Consider the following 17419-nt stretch of genomic DNA (forward strand, 5'->3'; position numbering starts at 1 on the left):
AGAGAGAGAGAGAGAGAGAGAGAGAGAGAGAGAGAGAGAGAGAGAGAGAGAGAGAGAGAGGGGAGAGAGACATCAATCTTGACAGGATTCCACAAAGAAAAGTGGAAGTTGATATTAAAGTGTCTATCTGTAGTCAAATCTCCACTGGAGGAGCTAAAAATAAATTGCTCCTTCAGCATTGCATATTCCCCTCCTTGGACCACAAGAATACTAAATTTCACTTGAGAGAGAATTAATTCTTTGGAAAGTTGAAGGTCACAGTACATTTGTCCCAAGAGCTATCCCACTGACCCTATAGCTTGAGCAAATTCCTAACATAGAGGAGACCCTGGAGAACAAAAGAAACTACTACTAATAATTTAGTAGAGCTTTATGGTTCACAAAAGCCTTACTTCCGTACAGCAAACTTATGAGGAAGATGGGACAGATACCATTCTCCTAATATTACAGATGAGAAAAGAAGCTTCCAGAGCTTGTGACTTGTTCATAGCTGGTGGACACTACAGGAAGGACCCAAATCCAAGCCACTAGGATCTAAGTCCTATGTTCCTTCCACAATTTCTTGCCAACCCTTGGGGTAGAGAAAAACTTCCCTCATACTAAAGAAACTGGTCAGGCTTTTCCCCTCCTGCCCCCCCAAAAAAACCCTAAAACCCCAGCTCTCTTGAGAGTACTGACCACACAAAAGTCAATATTCCTAGAGAATTAGACTCTAAATAGGAATTCTTAACCTGGTGTCCACTGATTTCCAGATTTCTGGGAATCTATGAAGTTGAATGGGAAAAAAATTACATCTTTATTTTCACTAACCTCTAACTGACATTGTTTGGCATTTCCTTTATTCATTTAAAAACATTATTCTGAGAAGGGGTCTACATGATTTACAAGACTTCCAAAATAGTTTATAATGCCAAAAAAAAAAGTTAAGAACCCCTAAATGTTCAAAGGCTAAACTGGTATCCGAGGCAAACCAAATGACTTAGAAGGTTGTACTGGCCCTAGAAGCTACATAAGACTCCATATGCACTTAAATATTTAATATTCTTCTCTCAACTTTGTGAGACAGTATATCTACCAGCTGCAGCTACATATTTTGGGCAAACTCATATTCACAACTTTGAGTTTTGTCAAAACTTAGACAAGATATAATGGCATGGGGATTAAAATTATAATTACCATATTGGTTACTTTCACACCAAAGGAAAATTGTGATTTCCCCCAGAGCAGAGGCTGAAGAAGCATCCCTGCTTTGAAAGGCAAATAAAATATATACATTTGACTAATCTCCCTCATCCTCAGAATAAAGACAAAATATAAAAACAAAAATGCTGTAACCTTTTCATTAAAATATTTAAAAGGAATATAAACCAAGCTAGAAAGTAAACCTCTTTTGCCTTTGGTCTCACTTTTTCTGAAATCACAGTATCATAGATTAAGACTTTAGATACAATAGTATCTAATTCCTTCATTTTATACATGAAGAATTCAGGCTCCCTGATATGTCCAGATTCAAAGCTAAAATGCTCTAGTTGGCATTAAAAGCCCTTCAAAATCCTGTTCCTTCCTGTCTTTTTAGTCTTAAACATTACTCCTCTCCATAGACATTATAACCCAGACACAACTACCTGTCTTCTTGAGTTCACAAATCTTCATCTCCCAACTCTATCTTTTCAATGGCAGCCCTCCATACTTGGAATTCTCTTGCCTTGCTTCCATCTACTGACCTCCGCTTGGCATCCTTCAAGATGCAGTTCTTAAAAAGCTCTGAAGGAGGCCTTTCCAGGTCCCCTTCATTACTGGTGCTTACCCTAAAGTTTACTATCAATTCTGCATATGTTTTGTCAGTACATGATTGTTTTCATGTTGTCTCCTCCATTAGGATGTGAGTTCCATAAGAGCAAGATCCCTGTTTTTGCCTTTCTTTATATCTGCAGCATTTTGCCTTATACATAGAATGTACTTATTAACAAATGTTTACTGACTGAAAAACTATTAAGTCACTTATCCACAGTCATATAGGTAGTGTGCTTGGTTCTACACTAGGGAAATAATCATATATCATGAGATCATACAGTTTAGACCTGGAAAGGTCTTTCTGAGTTCCCTAAAGTTATTGTTCAGCCCTGCCTATATTGTAATCTGATTATCAGTGTGAAAACTTTGATAGAGTATTTATCAAGCATTATGTGCCAGGCACTGTATTAAGCCCTAGGGATACAAACAAAAGCAAGGAAGACAGTCCTTGCTGGAGAGGAGAAGGGGAAAGGTCGAAATACATAAGAAGCATGGTTTGGAGCTGGTGGTCCAGAAATCAGGTAGTAAGGTAGAGGCTTGGTTCCAGGCAAAATAAAGTAAAAACTCACCTATTATAAACAAGGTTTTGTTCCTGACTACAAAATTGATAGAACTAGATGCTACCCCAGGTAGGGTGACCAAAGGTTAGGGGAGACATAGAAATGAGCAAACAGAGTGTGCTTTAGGAGTCAAGCCAAAAAACTCAGTGAGTTCTTTGGATTTCAAAGAAACCAGGAGTTCTGAAATGAAGGCTGGATTTCCAGTCTAAGGTGGAGTGAATGGAGATCGAGGACGACAGTAGCCATCAGAGAGGGAGAACAGAAAATACTACCAAGGGAGTAGAATGAAGTATCAGAGAATGAGAGACTGACTCCTTCAAAATCAGTCTCTTCCCATGGCCATGTTCTTTTCTGACAGCCACATAGTTATTGCCAACCTCCTAGGCCAAGCTGCATCCGCACTACTATAGGCCCAGACAACATTGCCCAGAAGAAAAATACACACACATGCGCGCGCGCACACACACACACACACACACACACACACACACACACTCCTATAAAGTCAATAGCCTCTGACTCCTGGAAACTCATGTTACATGAGAGGAAAAAACAACCAATGATGTTAATTCAATCTGGATTGTTGGATTGGGACAAATTCAATGTCAGTGTCATTTCCCCTATTGGGAATTCAATCCTTCTGAGTCTAAGTGATAATTAGAAAGCTGTGATCAGAGCTGGGGGTCGGGGAAAGCTTAAAAACTTCACTCTCCCATAAGCAGGAAGTGATATTCCAGGAATGGACTGTGAACCTTAGTGACCCAATACTGAAGCAGCTATGATGACCTTCATGAAATCAAGTAGCACCAGGATGACTGCCTGACATTAAACTTATCCAGGGGAGCAAAAGTAATAAATTCACAAATAAAAGAAGTTATGTCCAGAACAAAAAGAATAGTACTGATTTTTTAAAAAAAAGTGTGGGCGGGGAGGTGCTTTTGTCACTGCAGGAAAAGATAATGTCAGCAGAAAAGATGGGCAACCCCCAAGTCACAGTGAGTTCCAGGAAAGAATTTGAAAATGGAAGAGTTTACCCACTTGTATAAAGCGAGAGCCCAATAAATCAACTAAGTTTTAATAATTACCTGTAGCTCAGAGGAGGTTGACAAGCAGGTTTTCCTCTACCAAGTGCTGATTACTATCAGGAAAAGAGGTAACACGAACCTTACAACTTTATCTTTTGAAACGGTTAAATGAACACTTGAATTTTTCTGGACACATCTACTAAAGGCGTTGCTTTAGTGTTCAGCATGATTTATATGAAAGCTTCAACGCACAACTGGAAACAAGATAAAACAGGATGGCTTGTTCAGTTTAACACAACAGTTCAGGAGCCAGACAGCTGACCAACCAATTTACTAAAAGGCCAGTCCACTTGCTTGCTACATTGTTATTTCTTTTTTTCCCATAGTAACCCTAGAAAAACATGAAGTAAAGGTACCAACTCAACAACTATTTTGAGTGCCTATCGTAAACAAGCACGCTAGGCAAATGCATCGAGATGAAAGATGTAGTATGTCATTAGACTTGCCTTTATCATGGTCAGCTAGCCACACAAGTGGGTGAGAATAGTGATATGTAGTCTGTCACAAGGGAGATAGGACAGATACGCTTGAATAATTTGAGCACTGTGATTTCCTCATTGTAGGTATTCCCTGCAACAAGGTAGATTACAACCCTTCTAGAATTGCTGAGTGGGGGAAAAATCATCACTGACAATGACAACTGAATTTAGGTAGGTTAGTCCTAAATTCAATTCAACAAACACTTATGGAACACCAAGGCTAAGCTGCAATGCACTATGCTAGGTGTTGAAGATACAAAGTCAAAAATGAAGGTTAGTCCCTACTCTCCAGAGGCTTATTCAGTTGGATAATACAACATATGAACAGATTGTCAGGAGCACTGGGTGGAAGTTGGGCTTGAGGTAAGGTAGAACTTCTTTATAACTTCTCATGATGAGAGCTGTCAAAAAATAGAACAAGCTACCTAGGGCAGCAGTGGGTTCCCCAATGGAGGTCTTCAAACAGAGACTGGATGACTACTTGTCAGGTATGCTATAGGAGAAATCAATCTCTACTATATTATTAATAAGTAAGTAGAGTTAAGGAAGTAGGCCTTTATGAGTGTAGGTAAGACTACATGACTATTCAGGGCACTCTTTTTTAATATTTATTAATTTATTTATTTTTAGTTTGCAACACTCATTTCCACAAGATTTTGAGTTCCAAATGTTCTCCCCATCTCATCCCTCCCCTGACCCAAGATGGCATGCATTCTGAATACCCTTTCCCCTAATCTGTCCTCCCTTCTATCTCCTTCCTCCATTCTCTTATCCCCTTCCCCTTCTATTTTCCTGTAGGGCCTGATAGATTTCTATACCCCATTGCTTATTTCCCAGTTGAATGTGAAAACAATTTTTACCATTTGTTTTTAAAACTTTGGGTTCCCAATTCCTTCCTCCTTCCCTACCCACCCTCATTGAGAAGGCAAGCAAGTTGATATAGGTTATACGTGTGTAATCATGCAAAACACTTCTATAGTAGTCAAGTTGTGAAAAACTAACTATATTTCCCTTCATCCTATTCCACCTCCCTCCTTGTTTATTCTATTTTCTCCTTTGACCCTGTCTCTCCTCAGAAGTGTTTGTTTCTGATTACCCCCCCCCTTAATCTGCCCTACCTTTTATCATCCCCCCACCTCTTATCCCTTTCCCCACTATTTTCCTGTAGGGTAAGATAGATTTCCATACCCAATTGATTGTGTATGTTATTCTCTCCTTAAGCCAAATCTGATGAGAATAAGATTCACTCATTCTCAGGGTACTCTTGAATCATCATAAGGGGGCCATCATAATAGGGCCATCAGTCATCCTGATCTATATCTTGCCATCTCTGGAGGAGAAAGTGAGGTTGGTGACCTTGCACAGCCCTCCTTCACTTAAATCCAATTGACATACAAGCTGTGGCTTCATCTCTCTGATGTCATGGTTGAATGGAGGACAAACAACAATGAATCATCAAGCAGCTAACTGAGAAACCCTATGGTATGTTGGGGCTTGATGTAATCAACACAATACGCTCTATCACCTATGAAGCATAATATCAACACAATATCATCTATGGAAAAGCAGTAGACTTGGAATCAGAAAACCTGGATTCCAGATCTGCTACTTACTACCTGCATGATCCTGGGCAGGTCAGCTTTTCACCTCCTAAGTTAGGAGATTGTACTGAATTCCTAAACTACCTTCAAGAACCAAAATTAGGGTACTTTGAATTTCAAATAGAGTGGCATGAAAGAATTGAAAAAGAGAAAGATCTCATATGGGGTTTAGTGAGGCTATCATCCAGGAGGTGCCAACTAAGCTGGGCCCTGAAGGAAGAAAAAGAATTTCACAGGTATTGAAGGAAAGCATTCCAGGCATGGGAGATAACACGCACAAAGCCAGAGAGATAAGAAAAGGTGGGACAATTTGGGGGAACAACAAGCTGTGCAGTCTGGCTGACTTACAGGATGTGACGAAGTTGAAAGAGGCAGGTTGAAGCCAGAACAAGCAAGGCCTTGAATATCCAATTGTATGAAGTGAGAGGCCAATAAATCAACTAGTTAATGGTGTACCAGTCCACTGCAGCTCCTTTTGTAGACGTTAAGAGTTTCAAGAGAAGAAGCAAACTGTTGAAGGACACCAAAAGCACATATGCCTTTAATTCGGCCCTCGAATAACAGAAGCCTCTTAAACTGAGACACCTGTGAGTTGAGGGACATGGGGAAAAGAGCACGTCTACATCACTGTCATAACAGAGACAAGAACACCTGGATAAATCACTGTAAAAGCAGAAACAACCAGATACCTGAAGAGGCAGAAAGTGGTCAGGATTCATCCACCCCTAAAAAGCACAGGCCTGAGATGAGATGGTCTCCAGGCCAATGCAGAAGAAGGGGATCCATCGGGCAGCACTCCACAGACCTCACAGCCTGCTTATGCTGCTAGTTTGTCATTCATTGTTAGTATGGGCATGCCTAGGTTCTGTCCCAGATAACAGGGCTGCTTCCAGACACAGATAAAAGTCAGGCATTTTATTAGGAGCAAAAGCTCGAACAGGAAAATCTCACTGATTTCCCACTTCTGATGTCCCAAACTGGGTTGTTTTTGCTATTGTTCAGTTGTGACCCCATTTGTGGTTTTCTTGGTAGAGATACTGGAGATTCCTTCCCAGCTCATTTTATAGATGAGGAACTAAGGCAAACAAAGTTAAGTGACTTGCCCAGAGTAACACAGCTAGTAAGTGTCTGAGGCCAGATTTGAACTCAGAAAAATGAGTCTTCCTAACTTTAGGCCTGGCACTCTATCTACTTCGCCACCTAAGAGGCCTTGATTATCAAAGCTGGATAGGGCAAGGAGGGGCTGCTAGATGGCACAGCAGAAAGTGTGCTAGATTTGGAGTCAAAGGACCTGAGTTCAAATCTCAACTCTGCAACTTATTACAACCTAACTGACCTGGGATAAATCATTTAATCTCTTTGAGACTGTTTCTTTATCTGTGAAAGGAGGTGAGTGTAGACTAGATGACTTATAATGTCTCTTCTAACTTTATAATCTATAGTCCTAAAAAGAGAAGAAATGGAGGAGGAGCGTGGGAGAACCTTACAGGATTCAATCTATTTGTCAAGTTGGGAGCAAGATCACCTGTTGAAACAGAGAGACTTGGGTTGGAGTTGGTCTTTGGGGAGAGTGAAGATTTGGAATAGGTGCATCAAAAAGAGATGGATAAAAGGGTTGCCAGAAAGTAATAAGGTCATGGTTGAGGTTGGATAGAAAAGTAATAGCTACTATAAGTTTACATAATGGTTTATAAAACACTTTCCTCAAAGTAATCCCATGAGATATCTCTATTTAAAATAGGAGAAAACTGAGATTAAGAGGCTACATGAGCTGTCAGTGATCACATAGCTTAGTAAAGGGCAGAGAGAGCTAGGACTCAAAATTTATCAGAGGCCTTCCATCTCCCCACACTGGATGATCTATTCAATTCAACTCAAACATTTATTGATCACCTACTACAGGCATACCTTGTTTTATTGCACTTCGTTTTATTGCAATTGAGATATTGCATTTTTTACAAATTGAAAGTTTGTGACAACCTTGCATTAAGCAAGTCTATTGGAGCCATTTTTCCAACAGCATGTCACATCGTGTCTCTGGGTCACATTTAGGTAATTATTGCAATATTCCAAACTTTTTCATTATTATTTTATCTGTTATAGTGATCTGTGAGCGGCGATCTTCAATGTTACTACTATAATTATTTTGGAGCACCACAAACTGTACCCATATAAGACAGTAAACTTAATTGGTAAATGTTGTGTGTGTTCTGGCTGCTTCACCCATTTCTGCTCCCCCATTTCTCTCCTCTTCCTCAGGCCTCCCTATGCCCTGAGACACAACAATATTGAATTTAAGCCAATTAATACGCCCGCAATAACCTCTAAGTGTTCAGGTAAAAGGAAGAGTCCATTGATGCCACAAACTTCGTTGTTGTTTTATTTTAAGAAATTGCCACAGCCCCTCCCACCTTCAGCAACCACCACCCTAATCAGTCAACAGCCATCAACACTGAGGTAAAACCCTCCACCAGAAAAAAAAAATTACAATTTGCTTATGGCTCAGATGATGGTTAGCATTTCTTTGCAACAAAATATTTTTTTAACTAAGGTACATACTTTTTTTTAGACATAATATTATTGCACACATTACTGACTATAGTACAGTGTAAACATAACTCTTACATGTATTTGAAAACAAAAAAAATTGTGTGACTTGCTTTATTGTTATATCTTTTTTTGTGGTGGTCTGGGACTGAATCTGCAATATCTCCAAGGTATACCCGTATAGATAATGCACAGAGATAGGTGCAGATATTCAAAGAAAAAAAGAAAACTTATTCTTGCCTCAAAGAATTTGCTGAGAGACAGGGGAATGAGAGGGGAGAAAACATGTACAGAGATAAGTAAAAACACAAGGTAAGTTCCAGAGGCAAAGAACCTGATAATTGCTGGGGAAAACAGAGAGGGGGCATAGGAGAACACTAGGAAATGTGCCTGAACTGTGCTTTCAAGGAAGCTAGGACTTGACTTAGAAGCAGAAATACCTGGGCTGTAATCCTACTTCAAGTCCTTACTTGCTAAGGCCAATCACTTAATTTTTCTGAAGCTTAGATTACTCATCTGTAAAATGGGATCAATAACAGCACCACCCTCCCAGGATTGTTGTGAGGGTCAAATAAGGTAACATATGTAGAGCACTTTGACAAACTTTAAAGTGTTATCTAAAGTGTCACCCAGAATAACTGTTACTATAAATGGATGGCAATGAAGAGGACACATTGTGAGAAGGTCCAGAAGAAAACAACAAAAGGGATTTAGACAAAAAAACTGCAATGATTATTAAATGGCATAAAACCTCTTTATTTGAAAGGAAAGGAATGTGCAAAGGAAAAAAAACTCTTTCACAAGAAATATATTTCAACTGTATTTAAGTTTCAAAGAGGTGATACTGTATATTGGAGAGAGAGAGAGAGAGAGAGAGAGAGAGAGAGCGAGCACTAGCCTCAGAATCAGAAAGCCCCAAGTTCAAGACCTACATCTGAATCCACCCAATAACTAGTTATGTGACCCAGAGTCAAGCAGTTACCTCTCCATGCCCCCAGATAACTCTCTTAAAGAATAAATTGCAGTGAAGTTGCTTGTCCGCATCTGGAGAGGGAATTATCTACACTAGAGAAATCAGAGGAACCATCAAAACACTTTTTAGTGTATACATCTATACACATATGTATTAACACATATATCATACACACATATGTACATAAATAGTTGAAGCCTATGGACTCTTCAGAATATTTTTAAATGCATAAAATAAAATACATAGAATCACAAAGGAAACCAATCACATTAAAATAAAGATGCAATTTGTTTCCCATCCAAGTTCATGGTCTTCCTGAAATCTATCCACAGATTCCAGATTAAGAACCCTTGAAACAGGGTAAGGTAAACAGTATTTGCCATTTTGGTTCTGAATTTATGTATATGTGTGCGTGTATGTATACACACATACATATATGAACATTTGTGTGTATACACACGTACCTGACTCTCTCTGTGTATGCATGTGTTTTTTTATTTTTCTAATTATCCCTTTCAAAGAGTTCTCATTTCAGGGGTATGGCATAAACTCAGACCTATGTAATACTGCCTTTTATTCCCAGAAGGGAAACATAGTTGGCCTTATCTGGGTCAAGGTATCTGTGCACCTTAGGGAAGGTTTAAAAATTACACTATCTCCTCACTCTCCAGTGGCAGCTCAGAATATTCACTATAACATATGGGACTTGAATTATTACAAAATGAAGTACCTCCATGCCACAGAGAGCCAAATTCTTTGATATAAAAAATGATACTTCTATAAAAATTAATACTAAAAAGTGTCCCTCATTGCCTTTACGAGGCAGTTATGTGGTACAGTGGTTAAAGAACGGGACCTAGAGTTTGGAAGACCTCAGGTTCAAATCCAGCCTCAGATACCCTCTAGCTGTGTGACCTTGGACAAGTTACTCAATCTGTCTGCCTTAGTTTCCTCAATTATAAAATGAGGATAATAATAACACCTACATTAATAGGCTATTGTGAGGTTCGAATGAGATAATATTTGTAAAGTGCTGAGCACAGTGACCAACACGTAGTAGATGCCATGTAAATGCTACCTCATTATTATTATCATCATTACTTCTCTATGTGTTGCGCACTGGGCAGCTGTCCACTTTGTTTATCCCTAGCCTCAGTTCTGTCTTCCTTTCAGACAATAGAGAAATTGGAAAAATGCTTAAACCTTGAGAAACTTCCACAAAGAGAAAAAATAATCCAAGCCATTTAAATGGTAAGGTCAAATGAAAATCACTGTCCTATTCAGCTTCCAGCATTAAAAAGCCAGGTCATCACAGGCTGTTCAGACATTCCCCAATCTCACTCATTCTATTTATAATGTACTTCAGGTGGCTATACTATATACATGCATATAAGTGTGTGTGTGTATTTAGATAAACAGACATAGATTAGATAGACAGATAGATAGATAGATAGATAGAAAAGTATTGAAACAATCTACTAGATCATCATAGTTCTCTAAAGAAAGGGTAAGCAATTGATGATATGCACTGGGAAAAGCAAAGTCTAGTTTGCTTTGGGAACTCTACAACCTCAAAAGCCAAAAGACTAATTCACAATTACACCACCACCACCAAGTGCCTTTGGATCTCTCCTTGCATTACTAACTCAAGTACACCCATAAGGCTTATCTAAAGCCAGATAAATTCACACCCAAAAGAACTATATCAAACCTGACCCCATACCGGAAACGGCCTATGCTGATCCCCTTACTCTATTCCAGGGGTTCTCAATTGGGGCCCTTGAATAGATTTAAGAGAATCCCTTGAATCTAGAAGAGAAACAAATTACTCTTTTTTTCCAATATGATTGGTTTCCCTTGTAATTCTATGTATTTAATGTTACAAATTTAAAAACAATGCTTGGCACAATCCCTAGCACATAATAGGTGGTTAATGAATTCTTGTTGACTGCCTGACATTATTCTAAGAAAGAGGCTATGAACTTCACCAGACTGTCAAATGGATCCACAACACAAAAAAGGTTAAGACCCCTACTATATTCTCTTTCTTCAGCAATTCAGCAGAAATAGGGAAATTCAGGGGGTAGTTTAAGGTTGGGCTAAACTATAAATACTTAGCAGCATCTAAGTTATATGGGTCATTAGTGAAATAGTCTTGGAAATCTACAAAGCTGACAGACTGTTAACAGATCTCCCCAAAGCTCTACCTTCCTGTTCCCTGATAGACAGCTGGGAGATATTAGATCCTTATATTACTATCAAGGCACCACTAGCTTATAGAAAGAAGGCTTAGATTCTGACTGATGCATAAGAACACAGGATTTAGAGTTGTAAAGAGACTTTGGGTAGGTCATTTAGCCCAGCCCTCTTGTCTTACAAATGAAAAAACTAAGGCTCACAAAGGTCAAGTGTGTCACCTGAAGGGTTCTTCTCAAGACATCTGTTAGGAAGGTTCTACTTAAGTCTTCCAAGAGCACAGGGCAAGCTTCCTATTCACAGAAGATGCCACCTGAAATTCTTGTGAAACCTGCTCTGAAGCATTCCTGTTCTTTTAAAGCGGTAAGATTCTTTTGCCCAGACACTGAAGATTCCAGAGTCTAGAAGCGGGGGAGAGGTTTTATAGAGCAAAGCATGGTGAAGAGACTTTGCTAGAGAGGCCTAGAAGGCCAAGGCCAGCATGAGACCAAGCATTTCACTATTTGGAGGGAAAAAAGAGATTTCCATTTCCTGTTGGGGAACTAATGCAATGTGAGAGAAGCAACATAGTGTAAGCTAGCATAAAATAGACTGTTGTAATCAGGATGGCTACACACCAAATGAAAGAATTATTTGACCAACTTCCTAAGTCATTTGCTCCTATCACAGTGAATTCTTATACCAACCTAGGAGGGAGAAGGCGATGGTCCCAGTACTCAATTCAATGTGGTTAACATTTATCAAAGAACTACAAAATTCAAAGCACTATGATAGCAACAGGAGATAAGAAAAGAAAGACCTCTGCCCTCAAAGAGTTTATGTTCTACTATGGAGAGGATACAGTACATACAAAGTTATATAATGCAATTTCAAGTTGGATAACAGTTAGAGATATCAGGAAAATTACCTAAACTGAGTTTTGGAGAAGTCCAGGGATTCTAAACAATGAAGATATGGAAGAAGTTCACTCCATACTTGGAGGGGGGGAGGGGGGAGGAAAGACCAGTAGGCCAGTCTGCATGGAATTGAGAGTACAATTGGTTAAAAGGAGTAATGTAAAGACTGGAAAAGTAAATGGGAGCTAGGTTGTTGAGGTCTTTAAATTCTAGGCTGAGGATTGTGTATTCTATCCTGGAAACAACAGGGAGCCACTGAGAATTTTTGTTTAAAGGTGTAGCATGGTCAAACCTGTATTTTAGGAATATCAGTTTGGCAGCTGTTGTAGGATGTATTGGAAAAGAGATGGAATGGAAGCAGGGAGGCCAACTTACTAGTTGGCTTTGAGGTAAGCAGAAATTCATATTTAGGATCATAGAATCAGTTTTAGGGCAAGAATCATGTTGCTGGCACCCTACCTCCTCCTTGGTTTACAGATGAGGAAACTAACCCATAGATGTTAAATGACTTGCCCAAGGTCACCCAGGCAGCAAGTGGAAGTCCTAACTTAATTGAGGTTTTCTATCTATGATACATAATCTTTCTGAGATCTGGGGGAAAATCCATTCCTCCTATCTCTGTCTCCCCAAACAATGCACTGCTTTGTATTACCACACTTGTCAATTAATTCAACAAGCATTTACTAAGTGCCTATTACTTGAAAGTCACCTTGCTAGAAACTGGACATACAACCACCAAAAAATGTCATTCTTGCCCTCCTGGATGTTACATTCTATTATCACAGTTTCTTGCTAATAGCCGGCATTCATTAATAATCTTTAAAGATGAAAGAGTTATCAGTAGTTTCACTTAGAAATCAGGCCCCAAATACAAATTCAACCTCCCTTTTAATCAGCAAAAAGCAAAATTTGTTCCTGGTCACAGAGACTGAACAGAAAGGGACATCAATTATCACCTGCCCCAAAGTCATACTCTTCCTTTCTTCCCAGGGCCCCAGTTCAGGCCTGGGGGTGGTTCCTCAAATGGTACAGTTAACTTCACTGATGCCCTGCCTAACTGATTTCTCCTTTGTGACTGCCTCAGCTCTATCCTCCTCCTAAGATAATGATGAAGATGCCAGCATCAAACTTGGACTGTCTTCTAACCAGAAGAAGGAAAAAAATAACACTGGTTTATCTTATGATGGAGGTACATCGAAGGAAGAGAACATAAAGGATGAGAAGCTACATTTTTTTTAAAGGAGGAAAAAGGCCAGAGAAAATGAACCTCTTAGGGATAAAGTAGATGCTCCAGTTACCAATTCTTTACCAAATAGTCATCGCTTAAACATTATTTGAAAAATAGCCCATGAAACTAAAAGAAACGCTGGGGAAATTCAAAAGCTCGGAGTTACCCATTAACAAATAATATTTATAGCTTGAGGTTAATCTGCTTTCAGGGAAAGCCAGAGTTTCTGAACTTAAGCAAAAAGTACAAATTAACACTGCAGAGTTTTGAAAGGGCCCGGTGGTGTAGCCTGGAAACCTGCCTGGCCACTCCAGTTTCACTCCATGCCCCCCAAAATCCAAAGCAAGAAACCAGCGGCAGTTGTGATGATAAGCCCTTTAAAAGGTGGCATTTTAGAGTCATGTGTGTCCCTTTAAGAACTTCGCACACAAACCTCAACAAGCCAAGGTGTTCAGCCAAAAAGAAGGCATATTTCTAGCCTGCATAATAATTTCTGGAATGATTCCCATCAGCAGCCTCTAAGGCGAATAACAGCTCGCTGCTCCCAACCCAAGCTTTTCCAGCTCCTGGATTATGACAGTTATTCTTGGGCACGAAAACCCCCCGAACTCAAAAGAAGAGGTGGAAATACTCCAACCAAGAAACCCTAAGCATCCTCTACACACCTGCATTTCACAAACATGCCATTTCCAGTGTCCCGGGACAGTCAGGACTCAAATTTGGGGAGCCTTCTGCTTTGAGTGATCCCACTTATTCCTAATCAATCCCACCTAGCCCCTGGGGATGAAAAAAATAGGAAGGGGAGTGTCAGTTAGCTATGGAACCACTCCACCCCCATGACCTAGAGCTGAAGCCAAGAACAGATACACATTTGTTTCAACTATTGGAGCAACTGTATGTCATCTCTAACCCTCAACGCGGCCCTTCCCTCCAACCCTCCTCTAGCCCTTTCTTCTCTGGAATGTGCTTCCACAGAGAGGCCATAGGGGAGGGGGGAAAATGCTATAGGCAAGAATGTCAGGGAACACTCATCCACCCCAAACTAACCACGTTTCCCCTTCTTTCAGTCTCACTCATATAGGAGGCTGGTTTCTGGCAGGCGCCCAACCCGGAGTTGGCGCTCACCATAGCAAACTCAAAACGCCAGTAGCCTCCAGCCACAGATCCAAAAGCAAATGCCCCAGGTAGAGGGGAGAAGCATCCGCCTCCAGTTTGGCAGGAGAGATCCTTTAGGAAGATCCCAAGAGTGAAGATCTGGGGTTATTTGCGAATTTAAGTCTCTGGGTAGAAATTAAGAAGCTGTCTGAGCTCCAACGGAGCTTAACCCATTCAGCTCGCCCACTTTTCGTGGCCTCAGAAAGCAACATCCCTCCTCTCTCTGGGAAAAGGGGTATCCTCTCCTCTGATGGAAAAAGGGGGAAGAGGAAGGAATCCATCCTTAACTTTCTTAGGAAAAAAAAAAACCTGCTCTGCTGTCTCCCCAATCCCCCTATGCACATCAGGATTTAATATTGGGGGGAGAAAAGGGAATGGGCAAAGGTACTCTCTTAGTCTGCACTGACCAACTGAGATGTCCTGGATAGAAAGCTCCCTCTAGCACTGCCTGCAAACTTAAGAACATCTTGCTCGTATTCACCACCGCTGCAGCCCCCTCACCAGAGGAGCCGCATCTGAACAGAGCGGGCAGCTCCCCAAAACCTGGCGTTGCAATTGCATCAATCCTTCCCTCCCTTCACCAGTCCCTCTGTTTCTCCTCTCCTTCCCACTCCCGAGCCCCTACCTCGCAACGCGGCTAGTGCTCCCGGAGGTACAAGTGCGCGGCACGCGCCCCGGCTCTAGCCGCCTCTATCTGTGGGGCTTACCCCACGCGGAGTGCTGGGCTCCAGCAAGGAAGGCTCGGTCGGGCCCGGGCTGCCTCCTCCGCTCCGTTTCCTTCTCCCGCGCGCGCAGCTAGGGAGGGGTGAGAGGGAAAACTCCCGGCAACTCCAACTCCAGTCACTGGGGCTCCAGCTGCAGCCTCCCGCCAGCCGCGGAGTGCAAACGCTTGTAATGCAAACCTGCCCCCGCTGGCGGACTCTGAGCATGCCCAGTTTGGCTGCTAACTACAGCCCTTGCCCGGGGCAAAGGGCTGAGGGGAGTCCTCGGCCCTCCAGCCAGCACCTGGGGGAAGGAGGGAGGCGGGAAGGTGGGAGGCATCTGGACTCTGGGCATGGTCGGAGTTAGGACCTGGGTCGGGCTGGTTCAGTTCCTGGTAGACTCCTGGAAAGGGTAAATGGCAAAAATGGGTAAATGTGGGTGGAGCGGAGAATCTTGCAAGTTATACCAGGCGTGGAAGACTAAGGTGTTTTTTTTTTTGTTTGTTTGTTTGTTTGTTTTAGGTGTTTTGTTTTGTTTTTAAACCTACGCCTAAGGTTCTAATGCGGTGGAAAGCTGGGAACATTTCTTTGTAAAGGAGCCCTAGGCAAAGGGAAAGTAAGGCAACTGCGTGGGAAAGACTATTCAGTGGCATTCTCCCTGTTAAAACATCTTAATATAACACTGGTTTAAGAAATTACACAGTGTATCTGAAGAGCAGTTTTCCAGACAACTCGGGATTCGCCCCACCCGTAATATGTGGCATGGGGAAAGTATTGAAGAATCAGAAAACGATGTGACCTTGGTCAAATAACAATCCCCCTGGGCCAGATTTTTCCTCTGTAAAATGCTTGATGACAGGAAATTGTCTTACTTTAAGGATTGTTTGGAGGTTAAAAAAAAAAAAGGTGAAAGGGCCTTGAAAATTCTAAAGAACTCCACAATTTTTTTAATCTGATGCACAAATCTGATATGCAAAGATGAAATTCTAAGAGTAACCAGTAAAGGGGTGACTCTGCTGCCTTTAGAAAGATGTAATCAAGGACATCCTTTAAATAGCAAACTCTTCTGATGCATTTAATAGATGATTTAAAAGGAAGGAAGGAAAGCGGGAAGGAAAGAAAGAAGGAGGGAAGGAAGGAACGAACTCAATTTATAGTCAACTCTGGAGCGCCAACTCCTTCCACTATGTAAGCCGCATTACCCCTACACTGTTTGTTCTCTAGCACTTTTAAACATCTTCTATTAACACCTTATTCTGCTTTTCTTCTTCCTATGTTCAGTTTTTAGCTCAATCTTTACACCTCATTCCAGGTGTTGCCATACCCTCTGCTATCTATCATTGCCTCATTCATTCATCCTCCTGGAATCAATTCAGTTCACTGCAGCTGTTGCTGCCTCAGCATTGTCTCTAGGACCTTTGTAAGGCCATTGAGACAAGTGGTGATAGCTCTTCATTCACTGAAGATGTACCTGTGCCTTACACGAGGAGGCTAGTAACAATAACTCATTTCTATAGCACTTTAATCTTTACAAAACAATTCGTCACAACTCTGTGAGCTAAGTAGTAATAATACAGTGTCCCAAAACTCTTAGTGTGGTTTAGAACTTTAATAGTTTTTGAGACACTGTTTATTATATTTACATGCAAATTTAAAGTTTGTAAAGTATTTTATGTAAATTATCTTGAGCTCCATAACAACCTATTAATGGTGATAGTATGGGTAATATTATCCTCATTTTCCAGATGAGAAAACTGAGACTTGTAAATGTTTAGTGACTTACACAGGGTCACATAGCCAGTAAGTGTCATAGGCAGGATTTGAATGTAGGTATTCCCAATTCCAAGTCCTATATTCTTTCCTATATGTCATATTATAGTAGTATTATTTGAGGCAGCTAGATGGTGCCTGGCATTGAGTCAGGAAAAAGAGTTAAAATTTGACCTCAGACACTAGCTGTATGACCCTGGGCAAGTCACTTGACCCTGTTTGCCTCAGTTTCTCATTTGTAAAATGATTTGGAAAAGGAAATATTAAACCACTCCCGTATCTTTGCTAAGAAAACCCCAAATGGAGTCACAAAAAGTTGGATGTGACTAATTGATAGTAGTATTTATTCCCCACTTTCTAGATGAAAATGTTGAGGCTTAAAATGGTGAAATGACTTGGTTAAGGTCACACAATAAGAAAATATGTAACTTGAA

General features: G+C 40.8%; 1 protein-coding gene across 2 annotated transcripts in view; it reads right to left on the reverse strand.

The window, feature by feature from the left end:
* Positions 1-15378, reverse strand: part of STXBP6 (syntaxin binding protein 6) — a 346942-nt gene extending 331564 nt beyond the window's left edge. Inside the window, exon 1 of one of the 2 annotated variants that reach the window (XM_027870214.1) lies at positions 15222-15378. The gene's annotated coding sequence lies outside the window, so the exon portion shown is untranslated. Of the gene's footprint in view, positions 1-15139 lie in introns of both variants that reach the window. The other variant, XM_027870212.1, reaches the window with a different exon arrangement.
* Between the last annotated feature and the right edge of the window lie 2041 nt (positions 15379-17419).

Source organism: Vombatus ursinus, unplaced genomic scaffold, assembly GCF_900497805.2.
Source record: "Vombatus ursinus unplaced genomic scaffold, bare-nosed wombat genome assembly UNPS02014794.1, whole genome shotgun sequence".
NCBI lineage: Eukaryota > Metazoa > Chordata > Mammalia > Diprotodontia > Vombatidae > Vombatus > Vombatus ursinus.